Below are 15,910 nucleotides of genomic sequence, written 5' to 3'. Positions count from 1 at the left end.
AATGGGATGATGAAATCAAGCAGCTATTCTACTGTAATTATGGTGATTTTCCCTATCTACTCAATATCAAAGTGGACAAGCACTTATTTCGAGCCCTTGCCCAGTTTCAGAATCCTGCTTATAGTTGCTTTACTTTTAGAAGGGTGGATTTGGTGCCTACCGTGGAAGAGTACACGACCTTGCTTTGGTGCCCAAAGATTCAAATTAACAAGGCATATTCTAGAGCTGTCAGTGTCTCGACGTTCGTAAAAAAGCTGATAAACATCACAGGGATGAGCAAATAGTGGGTTACAGCCCGAATCCAACAGAAAAGTGATAGTAAGTGCATCCCTTGGAAAAGCGTGAGAGATTTAATACTAGTACTTCCTGATGTGAAGAAAAGAGTTGATGTCTTCGCCTTAGGTATTTATGGATTAGTAATCTTCCCCAAAGCTTTAGGGCACATAGATGAGGTCGTCTCTGACTTATTTGATCAGCTTGATAAAGGGGTCACACCCATTCTGGCAATACTGGCCAAAACCTTCAGATCCTTAAGTGCATGCCGAAGAGCAGGCGAGAGAAGGTTCATCGGATGTGCACAACTTTTATTAGCATGGTTTCATAGCCACTTTTGGAAAATAGAAAAAGTTTCTTATCGAGTATTCTCCGAGAACTACTCTCCTTTGAAAGAATTAGTGGCTACACCGAGGCGAGACGACATTTTAGAAGCAAAATGGATGGCGATACTTCAGAATCTCCTAGATAAAGACATCGAATGGAGAGCCCTTTGGATGATCCCCAAAGAAATTTTGTACCGATGTGGACATTTCGACTAGGTCCCTCTACTTGGGATATGGGGAGCTATGGGATAAGCTTCTCTACTCCTGTTGAGGCAGTATAGATCGAGGCAGTTCATACCAGCAACGCAAAGGCTGGCCCAGTGTGAGTTTTCCTACAAGGATAACAATTACAAGAAAAAAGTTCGAGAAATGTCTAATGCCTGGAATCAAACCCGCCGAATGAAAAGCTTGGCTGCAGGTCCAATGACGACCCCCGAATATAGTTGGTAGTGGAGTCAAAGAGTCAATGACAATATTCCTATGTCGAATCCAGAAACCACTCGATCATTGAAAGAACATCTACCAGTAATCTCATCTGAGCCAGAGATTATCAAGCAAGACTTTGAAAAAAGAAGTTCAGAACTGGGAAAGAAGATTGAGCAGCTAGAGGAGGAGAATATGCGTTTAGGATTAGACACTGATATCTATAAGCTAGAGGCCGAGAGATTAAGAAAAGGAAAGAACAAGGCCGAAGAGGATTTGGACGGTTTAAAAACAAACTATAAGAAGTTGCGTCTGTCGATAAGAAATGCTGGTCTAGGTAAAACGTCAGAGCAATGGCGATAGGAAATCAGAGAGGAAAAGACTAAATTCGATCAGTGGGAAATGAAATTCCAAGACACTCGAGCTTGAGAAGATGCTTTGGAAAAGAGTCTGTTAGAATGCTGAAATGAGAAGGCGAGGTTAAGAGCTCAGGTAGCTGAAAGTCGCTTCACTAGTATCGTAGTCGCAATTTCGCGATCGAGCTAAGAGAAAGCTTAGTTAAAATCGAGGAATTGAAGGGAAAGATAGGAGAACTCGATGACGCATTGCAAAATTGTGAACTCCGAGTAGAGCTTATTGAGAGGGGTAATGAACAGTGGCAAGAGTAGCTTGATCGTTCTCAAGGCCAGATCAAATAAAGAGACTACATCATGGGCGAAGCTGTGGCTCAAGTACGAGAAGTAACCGATCATCTACAAACCCTAGCAATTCAGGCCGATGTATTAAGCTTAAAATATGAGTCAGAATTGGACCGAGGTCGAGAGTTAGCTTGGCTTCTTAGGAAGGTCAAGGCTTTGAGTATAAGGGCAAAGACGTATATGGAATATGTTTTATGTACAGAAATTTGTTTTCTAGTAAAGTTTTTCTAATGAAATTGAATCAGATTCAATACCTCTTTTGCATTCATTTCATGCATTTGCATTACATTGCATCATATGCATTAAGTTTCACAAAAAGTCCCTAATAAAACGAAATTATTTCAGTTAATCTGGAAACCAACAAGAGTCAACCAACCGAACATCGTTACAGTACTCGCGCCAAAACCAAAATAATGGACCAAAGATTGGAAAGATTAGAACAATTGCAGAAAGAGATACAAGACCACATGCGAGAACAACTGGCTAGAATTCAAGAAGATATGAGAGATCAGATGCTAGAATCCCAAAGAAATTTGATGATCCAATTAGCACAATTATTGGCTAGAGGGAATGATAAAGAAAGAGCCCTGTAGTCAATTCGGGGGAGAATCACGAGAACCTTGCTTATCCTCTAGGCTTTACTCCAACGAACACCCAAGCCCAACCATATATGTGTCCACAAAGAGTACCTGTCACCATTAGACCCCAATATCAGGCAGGTGCCTTGGCATCGATGAATTTTTCAACAGGCCCGAGTTCTAACTCGGGGGATAATTCAACTAACCCCGTCGTCCCTAATCTCTATGACATGGCAGAAGTGGAAAAGGCAAGAGCGGACCTGCCAAAACAATTTGAGGACCGGTGTAGATCGTTAGAGGAGAAATTTAAAGCAATAAAGAATGCCGATTATCATTGTGGAATTGATGCTAAAGAGTTGAGTTTAGTCCCCGATTTAGTACTCCCACCTAAGTTCAGAATGCCAGAATTTGAAAAATATAATGGGACTAGCTGTCCCGAAGCTCATATCACCATGTTCTGTCGAAGGATGACATGGTATGTCCATAATGATCAATTTTTAATCCACTACTTCCAGGATAATCTGATTGGGTTTGCAGCCAAGTGGTACAATCAGCTGAGTCATGCTAAAGTTAGTTCATGGAAAGACTTGGCGCAAGCTTTTATGAAGCAATATAGTCATGTGATGGACATGACGCCTGATAGAATCACACTACAGAACATGGAGAAAAAACAAAACGAGAGCTTCAGGCAGCACGCCCAATGTTGAAGGGAGGTGGCAATCCAAGTTCAGCCACTCCTTTTGGAAAAAGAAGTCACAATATTTTTCATCAACACATTGAAAGCCCCGTTTATCAACCACATGTTAGAAGGTGCCACTAAGAGTTTCTCGGATATAGTAATGTCCGGTGAAATGATTGAAATGTAATAAGAAGTGGTAAGATAGACGTGGGGAAAACTCCAAAAGACCAGCCTTAAGGAAGAAAGAAAGCGAGGTGAACAATGTAAGCACATACAACAAGGGTTATTCGAAATCGATTACCGTTGGCCAGCCAAGGACAGTAACCACTAGTCATTAGGGACTCCCAAGCTAGAAATCCAACACAAGGCCGAACATGGAAAGACTCTAATTTACACCTATCCCGATAACCTATAGGGAGCTCTGTATCAAAATCTATTTGATGCACATGTTGTAGCCCATTTCTATCTAAAACCCATGCAACCCTCGTTCCCTAAGTGGTATGACGCAAACACCCAATGTGAATACCATGCAGGGATAACGGAGCACTCAATTAAGAATTGTACTATGTTTAAGAAATTGGTTGAAAGATTCATCAAGATGGGTATCGTAATGCTCGATGACCTCTTAGGACCTAACGTGTCGGAGGTAAAAACCCCAATGAAATGGGTTTGGGAACGAATGGTAAATAGAGGTTTCATAACACAATATTCAAAGGGAAGGCCCAAAGGCGCAAGAACATATTACGAGTTCCATGCCGAGGAGAGGCATAATATTCGAGAATGCACAGAGTTTAGGACCATAGTGCAAAGTCTGATGAACAATAAAGAGATAGAATTTTATGAAAAGATCAAAGGATCAGAAAAGGGAGATGTTTATACCTTAGAGAAGGGATCAGCAGAAAGGGTCCAAAAGGTCAATCACCCGGTGGTGATTATTTCACTACCAAGAAACAATGAAGCGGGAATACAAATGGCACCAAGAGTCATAATCCAAAAACCTGTATCTTTTCCCTATAAGGATAGCAAAAGGGTTCTTTGGAACTATAACTGTAACGTGACAATCCAGAGAGAAGAGAACCCGATAAATGCTTCGAAAGAGAGCAATGATGTAGGCTTCTATACACATAGCAGGAAGCGCTACGATCCAGCAAGTTCAAGAGTGGAACCTGTAAAAGGAAAAGCCTTGGCGATCGAGCAAAAAAATGAAAAGGCGGTCAAACTCGAATCACCGATCAATGAGCCAACGACCGAGAATGAAGCTAGGGAATTCCTAAAATTCTTAAAGCATAGCTAGTACAGTGTTGTGGAACAGCTACATAAGCAACCGACTCGTATCTCAGTGCTAGCTTTACTCTTAAGCTCGGAGGTACATCGTAGCGCATTGATGAAAATATTAAATGAAACTTATGTCGCTAATGATATCTCTGTCAGTAAGCTAGACCATCTGGTTGGTAACATAAGTGCCGATAATTTTATATTTTTTAACGACGATGAAATACCGCCAGGAGGCATGGGATCGACCAAGGCTCTGCACATCACAACCTGCTGTAAGGGGTATACGCTGTCAGGGGTACTAATTGATAATGAATCAGCCCTAAACGTCTTACCCTTATCCGCCCTAAATAGGCTACTTGTGGATAGCTCGCACATGAAAACATGCCAGAATATAGTAAGGGCGTTCGATGGTACCGAAAGGAGGGTGATGGGAAGGATTGAAATACCCCTTTTGATTGGCCTAAACACATACGATGTGGACTTTTTGGTGATGGATATCAAGTCTTCTTACAATTGCTTGTTGGGAAGGCCTTGGATTCATTCAGCGGGGGCGGTGCCTTCATCATTACACCAAAAGCTGAAATTGGTAACTGAGGGTCGACTGGTGACGATAAACGCAGAGGAGGACATCATCGCATCCGTAACCAGCAGTGCACCATATTTAGGGAAAGATGATGAAGCAATCGAATGTTTCTTTTGATCTTTCGAGTTTGTAAATGCAACCTTCATTGTTGAAGGGAACAAGATCTCGACACCTAGAATATCCAAAACAATGAGGATGAGCCTACAGATGACCACTGGGAAAGGAGCCTTACTTGAAAAAGAACTCAAGAAATACCTCCAATGGATGGTGGAAGTACCCAGGTCAATGGACAAACGAAACCACTTTGGCTTGGGATATAGGCCAGATGCGAAGCAAAAGAGGAAGGAGTTGGAGAAGAAGCAAGAAATGAGAAGAGTACGTTTAAACGGGGAGGAGACCAAATGGGAACCCATGACCTTCCCCCACATATTCAGAATATTCATGTCAGGGGGAACTATTCACCATGAACGGAAGACATCAAGGAAAGAAATTGCAGAAAAGATGTTGGATAATCTGAGCATCAACGTCATATCCGAGGAAGAACTTGGAGAAGGAAATTTATCAGACATCTGCCCTTATGAGCTTGAAAGTGTTCTGAACAACTGGAATGTAGAAAAGATTCCTGTAACTTTTAGAGCCAACTCAGAGGAATACTCAGAACACACTTGTTGCCCTAAGCTTGGAAGCAATAAGAATCTTTTGTAAAAGGCATATGTCCAAAATTTTATTTCAATGAAAATACATCGTTCAGTCTCATTTTGAGCAAATATTCTTTTATTCTTGCCATTTCACTCATAATCATACTGTACATATAATTATTCTTAGATTTTTCTTTGAACTTTCTTTCACCCCTATAACAGGTCTCCAGATATTAATGATGTGAGCAACACTACTACTTACTCGGAGTCCCCTTTAAAGTAAGAAATGAGTATGGAGGATTCTCAAGATTTTGAAAATGATCGAAGTTGTAACTTACCTCCTAATTTGTTAAGAATGGTAGAACAAGAAGAGAAGCAGATCCTACCTTATAAAGAATCAGTGGAAATCGTGAGCTTAGGAGAAGGAAAAGAGGTGAAAATTGGAGCTTGCATTGACGTGGAAACAAAGCGAGATCTCATTGAGTTTCTTCAAGAATTTAAGGATGTCTTCGTATGGTCCTACCAAGACATGCCCAGGTTAAGTAATGATATCGTGGTACACCGATTGCCCATAAGAGAAGAATGTAAATCTGTTCAGTAGAAGCTCCAAAGGATGAGGCCTGATGTTTTGCTGAAGATAAAAGAGGAGGTTAAGAAACAATTCAATGCTGGATTCTTATAGGCTGTCAAATGCTCAGAGTGGGTAGCTAATATAGTCCCCGTTCCTAAGAAATATGGGAAAGTGAGAATGTGCATGGACTAAAGAGATTTGAATAAAGACAGTCCAAAGGACAATTTCTTATTACCCCATATTGACACCTTAGTAGACAACACGGCTAGTTATTCACTGTTTTCCTTTATGGATGGTTTCTCTGGGTACAACCAAATTAAGGTGCATCCTAATGACATGGAGAAAACCACCTTCGTAACAATGTAGGGGACATTTTGTTATAAGGTGATGTCATTTGGATTAAAAAATACGGGAGCAACGTATCAGAGAGTCATGGTAACCCTATTCCATAACATGATGCATAAGGAAATTGAAGTTTATGTCGACGCCATGATTTCAAAGTCCAGAACAGAGAATGAGCATGTGCAAGTCCTGAGGAAGTTGTTCCTAAGGTTAAGAAAATTCCAACTAAAGCTCAATTCAGCAAAATGCACCTTTGGGGCTAGATCAGGAAAATTGTTGGGATTCGTGGTCAGTGAAAAGGGGATTGAGATCGATCTAGGAAAAGTAAAGGCTATACAAGAATTACCTCTACCGCGTACTTAAAAGGAAGTTGGAGGTTTTCTAGGAAGACTCAATTACATCACTCGATTTATTTCACAGTTGACTGAGAAGTGTGACCCCATATTTCGTCTTCTTCAGAAGCACAATTCAGGCATATGGGATGAGGAGTGCCAGAAAACTTTCGAAAAAGTCAAACATTACCTGCCCAATGCCCCAGTACTAATGCCACCTTGCCCAGACAAGCCACTGATACTGTACTTGGCAGTATTTAAAAATTCCATGGGATGCGTGCTCGACCAACATGATGAATCAGGATGAAAAGAAAGAGTGGTCTAATATCTCAGCAAGAAGTTCACTGAATATGAGACAAGATATTCGCCAATTGAAAAGTTGTGTTGTGCCTTGATTTGGACAACTCGGAGATTGAGACAGTACATACTGTACCATACAACTTGGTTGATCTCAAAACTAGACCCTCTGAAATACATGATGGAGTTGACTGCTTTAAATGGAAGAATAGCCCGATGACAAATTCTACTTTCTGAATTTGATATAGTCTATGTGAACCAGAAAGTGGTGAAAGGAAGAGCAATAGCAGACTTTCTAGCCAGTAGAGCTCTGGAAGATTACGAGCCACTAAACTTTGACTTGCCGAATGAGGATCTGATGTATGTTACAACCGCGGAAAAAGACTCCCGAGAAGGCCGCCTTTGGAAACTAAATTTTGATGGAGCCTCAAATGTTGTGGGAAACAGAATCGGGGCAGTCCTGGTATCTCCAGACGGCGATCATTATCCGTTCACTAGTAAATTGGATTTTGATTGCACAAATAATATAGCAGAGTACGAAGCGTGCATCATGGGTATCTGTGTGGCCATTGAACGCAAAATCAAGGTGCTAGAGGTATATGGGGATTCTGCATTAGTAATTTATTAGCTCAAAGGTGAATGAGAGACAAGAGACCCAAGTTGATCAATTATCAAAAGCTGGTTCTTTAATTAATTGAGGAGTTTAATGACATCAGCTTCTGTTATCTCCTGCAAGATGAAAACCAAATGGCCGACGCATAGGCTACATTGGCTTCTATGATCAAATTAAATAAACAAGAGGATGTGAAGCCTATCCAAATAAGCATTTACGAGGCTCCGGCCCATTGTTACAACATTGACAAAGAAGAAGAAAAAGACGATCACCCCTGGTACCACGATATAATGCGGTATGCAAAGAATCGTGAGTATCCTGACCAAGCGACTGAAAATGATAAGAGGACATTGAGAAGGCTGGCCAGTGACTATGTTTTAGATGGAGAGATCTTATATAAAAGAGGAAAAGATCAGGTGCTGCAAAGATGTGTAGACGCTATTGAGGCCAAGCAAATCTTGGAAGAGGTTCATGATGGTGTTTATGGAACGCATGCTAATGGCTTCATGATGGCCAAGATAATCATGAGATTCAGATATTATTGGTCCACCATGGAAGAAGACTGTATCAAGTATGCCAAAAAATGCCATAAGTGCCAAATTTACGGAGATAAAATTCACGTGCCTCCTTCACCTCTCCATGTCATGACTTCTCCATGGTTGTTCTCTATGTGGGGCATAGACGTCATTGGGTCGATCTCACCAAAAGCTTCAAATGGGAATCAATTCATCTTCGTAGTATTGACTACTTTACTAAATGGATAGAGGTTACTTCTTACGCCAACGTCACAAAGTCGGCAGTCAGTAAATTCCTAAAAAAAAGAGATCATATATCGGTATGGGATGCCAGAAAGGATTATATCTAACAACGCATTGAATTTGAACAACAGCACGATAGCGAAGGTATGTAGCCAATTCAAGATCAAGCACCACAACTCATCGTCATATCGCCCAAAAATGAATGGCGCATTGGCAGCCAATAAGAACATCAAGAAAATTGTAGGGAAATTGACTGAGACTTATAAGGATTGGGATGAGAAATTACCATTTGCCCTTTATGCTATCGAACGTCTGTCAGAACTTCTACCGGGGTAACACATTTCTCATTGATTTATGAAATGGAGAAAGTTTTGCCCACTGAGGTTGAGATTCCTTCCCTCCGAGTTTTATCAGAACTAAAGTTAGATGAAGCGGAATGGATCCAATCCCGATATGATCAACTGAATTTGATCAAAGAAAAGAGGTTAAGAGCTATCCGTCATGGTCAAATGTACCAGAAGCGAATGATGTGAGCTTAAAACAAAAAGGTTCATCCCAAAGAATTCCATGTGGGGGACTTGGTACTGAAGAAGATCCTTCCCATACAAAAGGACTTTAAAAGAAAGTGGATGCCAAATTGGGAAGGACCTTATGTGGTAAAGAAGGTCTTTTCTAGAGAAGCATTGATATTGACCGAGATGGATGGCAAAAACCTGCCTCATCCTGTGAATTCAGATTCAGTCAAAAAGTACTTCACCTAAAAAAAATAAAAAGGGAGAGGTTAAGGCGAAAACCCACAAAGGGTACTTTCAGACCAAAGGAGTTTTGAATTGAAAACCCGAGAAAAGGGAAATTCAAATTTTGATCTAAGGTGGGGGCATGCGATAGTCTTGCTATGCTTGAATTAGCAAGAAAGAATGATGCTACAACTTGGGATATCAATAAAGTATTCTTGGACTTCTAAACACATATCAAGTTCAAAAGGATCCTCAAGAAGTTTGGGCAGAGAAGCTCATACTACGATATCTGGGGCACTTATTTCCATTTTATTCATTTTTGTATTTTGGCAAAATACGCCATCATGATTAATTTATTCTCATTTCGTATTCTAGCAAAATTTGCTATCTCGATTAATCTATTCATTTTGAGCTTTGCTCTCAACAAAATTTCATCTTGTCCATTGTGATAATATCTTTCAAGCATTTTTTATTGAAATGACGATTAACTGATAATATTCAAGCAAAAAGAGTTCTACATATTATTCTGAAAGCTTCTAAATAGTACGAGGACCTGAAACAGGACTACTATTTAGAACTAACCAAATTTAAGGGTTGGAAACATTTGAGAAAGAATAGTCTGAATTATGGTTATTTCTTCGGGTTTCTTGTCAAAGATACTAGCTGAACAAGAAGGAATGGTAACACATCAATGATAGAACCTTGATGAACAACGAGTAATGACAACCGAAGCATTAAAGAGGGATTATTCTCGAAAAATGACATTTTGCATTCATGCAAATATCATTCCTACACATCTAGTAAGGAACATTTGATTCATTCTGATCATGACATCCTAAACACTAGGAATAAATAGGTCCATGAAATGGATTCTTACAGGGAATGTTCCCCAAAGAACAGATTAGTGAAATCACAAATCCTATACCCCTGAAGTTGTAGTGGGATGGATTGAAGTCATCACGGCGAATCTTATCTCCCTGAAGTTGCAGCGGAGCAGATTGGAGCCACTAATCTTATCTCCCTGAAGTTGCAGTGGAGCAGACTGAATATAACGAATCTTATTTCCCTGAAGTTACAGTGGAACAGATTAAAATCATAAATTACAGATCTTATCTCTCTGAAGTTGCAGTAGAGCAGATCATATCAAGTCTTATTTTCCTAAAGTCATAGTGGAACAAATTGAAGCTATAAATTACAGACATTATCTCTCTGAAGTTGCAGTAGAGCAGATCATATCAAACCTTATCTCCCTGAAGTTGCAGTGGAACAGGTTAAAAATAAATCAATCTTATCTCTCTGAAGTTACAGTGGAGCAGATTGAAGACTGGCTACAAATCTTATCTCCATAAAGTTGCAGTGGAGCAGATTAAAGCCACGAACCTTATCTCTTTGAAGTTGCAGTAGAGCAGTGAAGAGGATTAAAATGATGAATCCTATACCTTTGAAGTTGCAGTAGGTCGGATTAAATCTACCATGACAAGTCTTATCTCCCTGAAGTTATAGTGGAGCAGACTAACACCACAAATCTCGTCCCCCTAAAGTTGCAGTGAAGTAGATTGCAATGACAAATTCTATACCTCCGAAGTTGCAGTGGGTTAGAAAGAGGCTACTTGAAGAAGATGAACACCAAGAGGTCAAGATTTGGTGAAGCCAGGCAAAATCGGCCCTTTTAAAGTCTTTGCTCTATTCTCGTTACAAGACAATGAGCAAAAAGGGGCAACTGTAATAGGCCTATTTTGCCCTGGCCCAAAACTAAATAAAAGCCCAAAATTAGTCAAAGTCCATTACAAAAAAATCAAACCCAAATTACCAGCCCAAATCTAAAACCTATTACCTAAATTACAAAACCCAAAAAAGAATCTAAAAACCCTAATAGCCCAAGTGGCCCAAAAACCAAAACATCTTTAATTAACAGAGGAAACCCTAGCCTCCCTTGTGCGCCGCACCCCTCCACATGCCGCCTCAGTGTGCCTCTCGCTCGAGGGCTACCTCTCTTGTACCAAAATGGTAAGGGTTAGCCTTTCTCCTCCGTTGACCTTGCCTGCAAGAGCAAAAAATAGAAAGCAAGCAATACAGATAGCAGAGAAGCAACAAAAAGTAATATAAAAAAATAAAAATATTGTATCTATTCGGCTATAAAAGCCCCAAGGCAATGTAATTGTTTTTTGGACGGAGAAGGAATACAAAAAAATACAGAAACATTTCAAAAATAGATATTATCAAAACTAAATTTTAAAGGTAGTTTATTTTCTGTTATTATTCTTTTATTTTTTTCTTCGTTTTCATTTATTTTTTAGAAAGAAACATAGAAAATAAAAAAGGACCGAAAACTTACCGCTTTTTCACGTCTTGCACCGTCGTGGGAGGCCGAGGTTCGTCGTTTTCGATGAAAAATGACGTTTTTTGGGGTCGGGAGTTGAAAAGCCAAAAATATAGCCTTTTTGACTTTCCGGCCACCATGGACGGCGGCGCAATCGCCGGCGACCAGCGGCCGCCGCGGCGGTCCGACAGACAGAGCCATGGTCAGACTCAATGGAGAGGGAGAGGGTTGAGAGAAAGCTTTTGTTTTTTATTAGATGAGGGGAAGAGTGATTTTTTTTTAGTTTAAAAAACTTTTTATAGCTTATTCGAAACGGCACCATTTTGGGCCAAAGAATGAGCGCAAAAACGGCGTCGTTTCACTAATGGCAACCCGACCCAACCCGCTCTATATGAAGGATCCGCGTGTTTTTTTTAAGCGGAAGGGCTAATTGCGTTTTCAACCCTTCCTCTTTCACAATGCACTTCAATTTAGTCCTTTGTCACCTTTTGGATGTTTTTAAATTTGACCCTGGATTTTTTTCGTGTTTCAATTAGGTCCCCAGTCCGTTGATCTGCAGAGGAAAGGGCACGTGTCCTGGGGATGAGGCTAATTCCTTATTTAGTCCCCGCTTATTTTTGCGCATTTAATTTTAGTCCTTTACTTTATTTGATTACTTAATCTATTTATTTTATTTTAATTTTTTACTTTAAATTTTGCTTAGATTCTGGTTTAGTCCTTTCTTTCAATCTTTTTATTTTTCTTTGTATTTATTTATTCATTTATATTTACCCTAAAAATAGAGATACTAAATTATATCTAATTATATTAGAATAATTAAGCTTCGAATTTAGGTATAGTGAAGGGGTTATAACCATGATTAGTCCCATCAAATATAAACAATAAAGGAAGTGATATACATATATATATATGATTTTAAAGTAATACCAAATTTAAGTTTTACAAAAAAAATTTAAAATAAATTTATAATTTTAAAATAAATTATTTTTAAAATCTTATTGAAATCCCATATAATATATTTTTTAAATAATCTTTCTTAATTATTTTAGTCGATAGTATATTTCAGTAAAGGACGCGATTTTTAAATATTTACTTTTTATTCTTTTTAATTTCACATTGTTTTCAATTTTTTGTATTTTTATCTATCATATTTATAAACATTATGCTAAGAATTACTATGCAAAACATGATTTTTTTTCATTGCTTTGATTAATTTTTATTTTTTTCCTTTTTTCGATAATATCTTTGATGTTTTGTTCAAAATAACCACTACCAACTCTTAAAACGTTTTATGCTTGCTCAAAATAGAATTTTTTTTTTCATTCTCATTTTAATTCATATTTTATTTAAACTCAATTTAATAAATACTTTTAAAATTTATTAAGAGAGTATTTTAGGATAATATATGTTTTTTTTCATTTTATTTGTTAAAATTTTTAAATGAAACATATGGGCAAAACACCATTAAAATGCCTTTTTTTTAATTTACCGAAATGGGCCTAATATTTTACTATTTATCAGAATGACCCTTTTCCCCGAAAGTGCATCCACGTCAGTGTGATGTCAAGGGACGTGGCAGAAAAACGCATCCCTGAGGGCGCACTTTGCCTACGTGGACATTAATCTCTCCCTCAAGGGCGCGTTTTGCTACCACATAAGCGCTCCTCTGGGGACGTGATTTACCCGTTTCTCCCACGTTAGGTTTTGGGTTTTTAGGGTTAGGGTTAGGGTTTAAGGTTTTTAGGATTTTTAGGGTTTTAGAAAAAAAGTAAACGAATAAGGGATTAGGGTTTAGGGTTTAAGGTTTCTTAATTAAATTAATTATAATTTTTTTCAAAATTGGATTAGGTTTCTTGTTTATGGTTTTTTAAGAAAAATCAATTAAATTAGGGTTTAGGGTTACGTGAGTAATTTAATTAAAAATTTATTAAGGAAATCGCTCCCACGTGGACGCATTTTTGATACAGTAGGTCCTGAAAAAATAATTTCAAGTTGACGTTTCTGAGCCAATAGTATAAAACACGCTTCAAGCAGGATGCTTTATTAGAATAATTTCTGAAATTGCTCCCACGTGGACGCGCTTTTGCTACAGTAGGTCCTGAAAAAATAATTTCAAGTTGACGTTTCTGAGCAAATAGTATAAAAAACGCTTCAAGCAGGATGCTTTATTAGAAGAATTTTTGAAATCGCTCCCACGTGAACACGCTTGCTCCTTTTAAGCTGTTACCGAATAGAGAATTGCGTCACAAACCGAAGGGTCGACCTTGCTCGACTAGAATAAGTAAAAATATGGATATCCGAGAAACAGCCAGTCAAGGCAAGTTGTGCGGATAGTGTAGGAATCCAGGCCATACAAGCCGATCATGCCCAAATCGCAATAGTTGAACGTCATTGTAAACAACTTTGTATTATTAAGAATATTTGCCTATTTTGTGAAATGAAATAATATGCCAAGTGTTCAACATATTGAATTATTTAAAATAATTTTTATTATTAAGAATATTAACTATTTTGTATTTTATTAAATGAAATAATATCAAAATATTCAAAATAAACTATTTTGTATTTTATTACATCAAATAATATCAAAACATTTAAAATAAACTATTTTGTATTTTATTACATTAATGTAAACTATTTTGTAAAAAGAAATTAAAATAAAAATCAATCTTCATGCCCGCCGGATTCAGTGCCACATGGCGATCGTCGACGGTTACGCGCTAGATTCCTTCTTTGTCCAGCTTCTGGCGGGGGTTGTGGTTGCTCCGTCGGGGATTCTGGTTCATCCGGTAGGGGATCTAGTTGTCGGTGTTGGGACGATGAGCCACCTTGGTAGAATAGTGAATGTGAAGATGTTTGCATCACCAACAGAGAAGGTGTTTGAAACCGATACGGTGATGGGGTTTGGTAAAAAGAAGAGCTCCCCGATGCCCCCTCTTGTGATCCCTCATATGACGATGGTCTATACATCGGCGGTCCACTCGGCGTATTCGAAAATGGAGATGAACTGGGCCATTGACTCCAACCTGCCATGGGACTAGGAAAAGGAAACATATAAGGGTTAGGATACATAAAAGGGCTAGGATACGCACTTGGCATCATCTGAAAAGGCTGTACCGTAGGTATCATCGGTTGAACTGCTAGGTCGGGTGATTGTGTCGGTGCTGTTGCTGGGCCTGATGAAGTTATAGACGCTGATGATGGGCCAGGTGAATTTTTGGGCCTCGTTGATGGGCCTCCGCCATCGTCCCTTCTTCTTGGATTTAAAGGGCCACGCCATTCCCTTTGGACACGTAATTGCCGCTGCCTCTCTTCTGGCGAGAGTAAATACGGCTTGCCATGGATCCTAAACCATGGCATATATTCTAGCACGCACGCTAACTGGAATGATGATCGGTTCTCAAGTAGGTATATAGTCATACCGATCTTCCCACATCTGGATATAGTGTGACCAGAATCTCGGCCAATCCGTATGCAATTGTCGTAGGTCTATTTTGTGATGATCATCCAACACCTCAGCTGACACGGGAACTAGTTGTCGAAATCTAAATTGCCGTAATACTCTGTTCGAATGGTGCATCTCCACAGTTGCAAAGTTGACCAATGGGATTTTCACATGCCAACCGTTTGGATTTTGCAAGTACTCATCCGAAATTACTGCCCGAATTACCGGATCCTCGTATGGTGTCCATTCAAACTATATGACCATGATGGAAATATTAGTTATGTACTAAATACTAAATACCAATCGACTATCTCATATGGAAATATATATTTTATTTAATACTTGTGCTTCCGACCGTTAGTCCAATAGAAGCCCTATATCTTCAAGAGAGGTAGGTAATTGAACATAACTTGCCGGATGGTTCCACCTAATTAAATAATTTTTTAGCATTCGATTATATTTTAAATCTACGTAATAATTGTAAAATCTAATATAAAATTTACCTCGTTATAAGTGGGAATGTATTCGAGTGGTCCACTTGAGGACGTAAAAATAGAAAGCGAAACTGTGCTCATGACTGCAGTAGTGACCAGCAGCCTCTGATTTTCGCTTTATTTGGTCGCATGGCCCCGCACATCTCCCGGTACAATGTTGCCAACACGGCAGACCCCCAGCTAAATTCACTAGCTGCTCGAAAATCAACGAGTTTCAGCAGCCATCTTAGATGCACGAGGTTCCGTGACAAGTTCGGCATCAGATAACCTCTAATTATCTGAAGAATATATGCCCGAGCATATCTGATTCTTTCTATTTCGGTTAAATCATCATCCGAATCCGGGAATGTGTCTCGTAACCAGCCTATCTCAATTCGACCTCCGTTAATATTCTCCGGAATAGCGCCCAACAGCTTGTAGCATACCGCTCCCCAATCACCAGATTGAACAGACTCGATGACTGCGTACCCGTCCACTGGCAACCCCAATTGCAAATTGACATCTTCCAAAGTGATAGTGCACTCTCCA

Source organism: Gossypium hirsutum, chromosome D01, assembly GCF_007990345.1.
Source record: "Gossypium hirsutum isolate 1008001.06 chromosome D01, Gossypium_hirsutum_v2.1, whole genome shotgun sequence".
NCBI classification, from domain to species: domain Eukaryota; kingdom Viridiplantae; phylum Streptophyta; class Magnoliopsida; order Malvales; family Malvaceae; genus Gossypium; species Gossypium hirsutum.
This window is presented reverse-complemented; position numbering follows the sequence as displayed.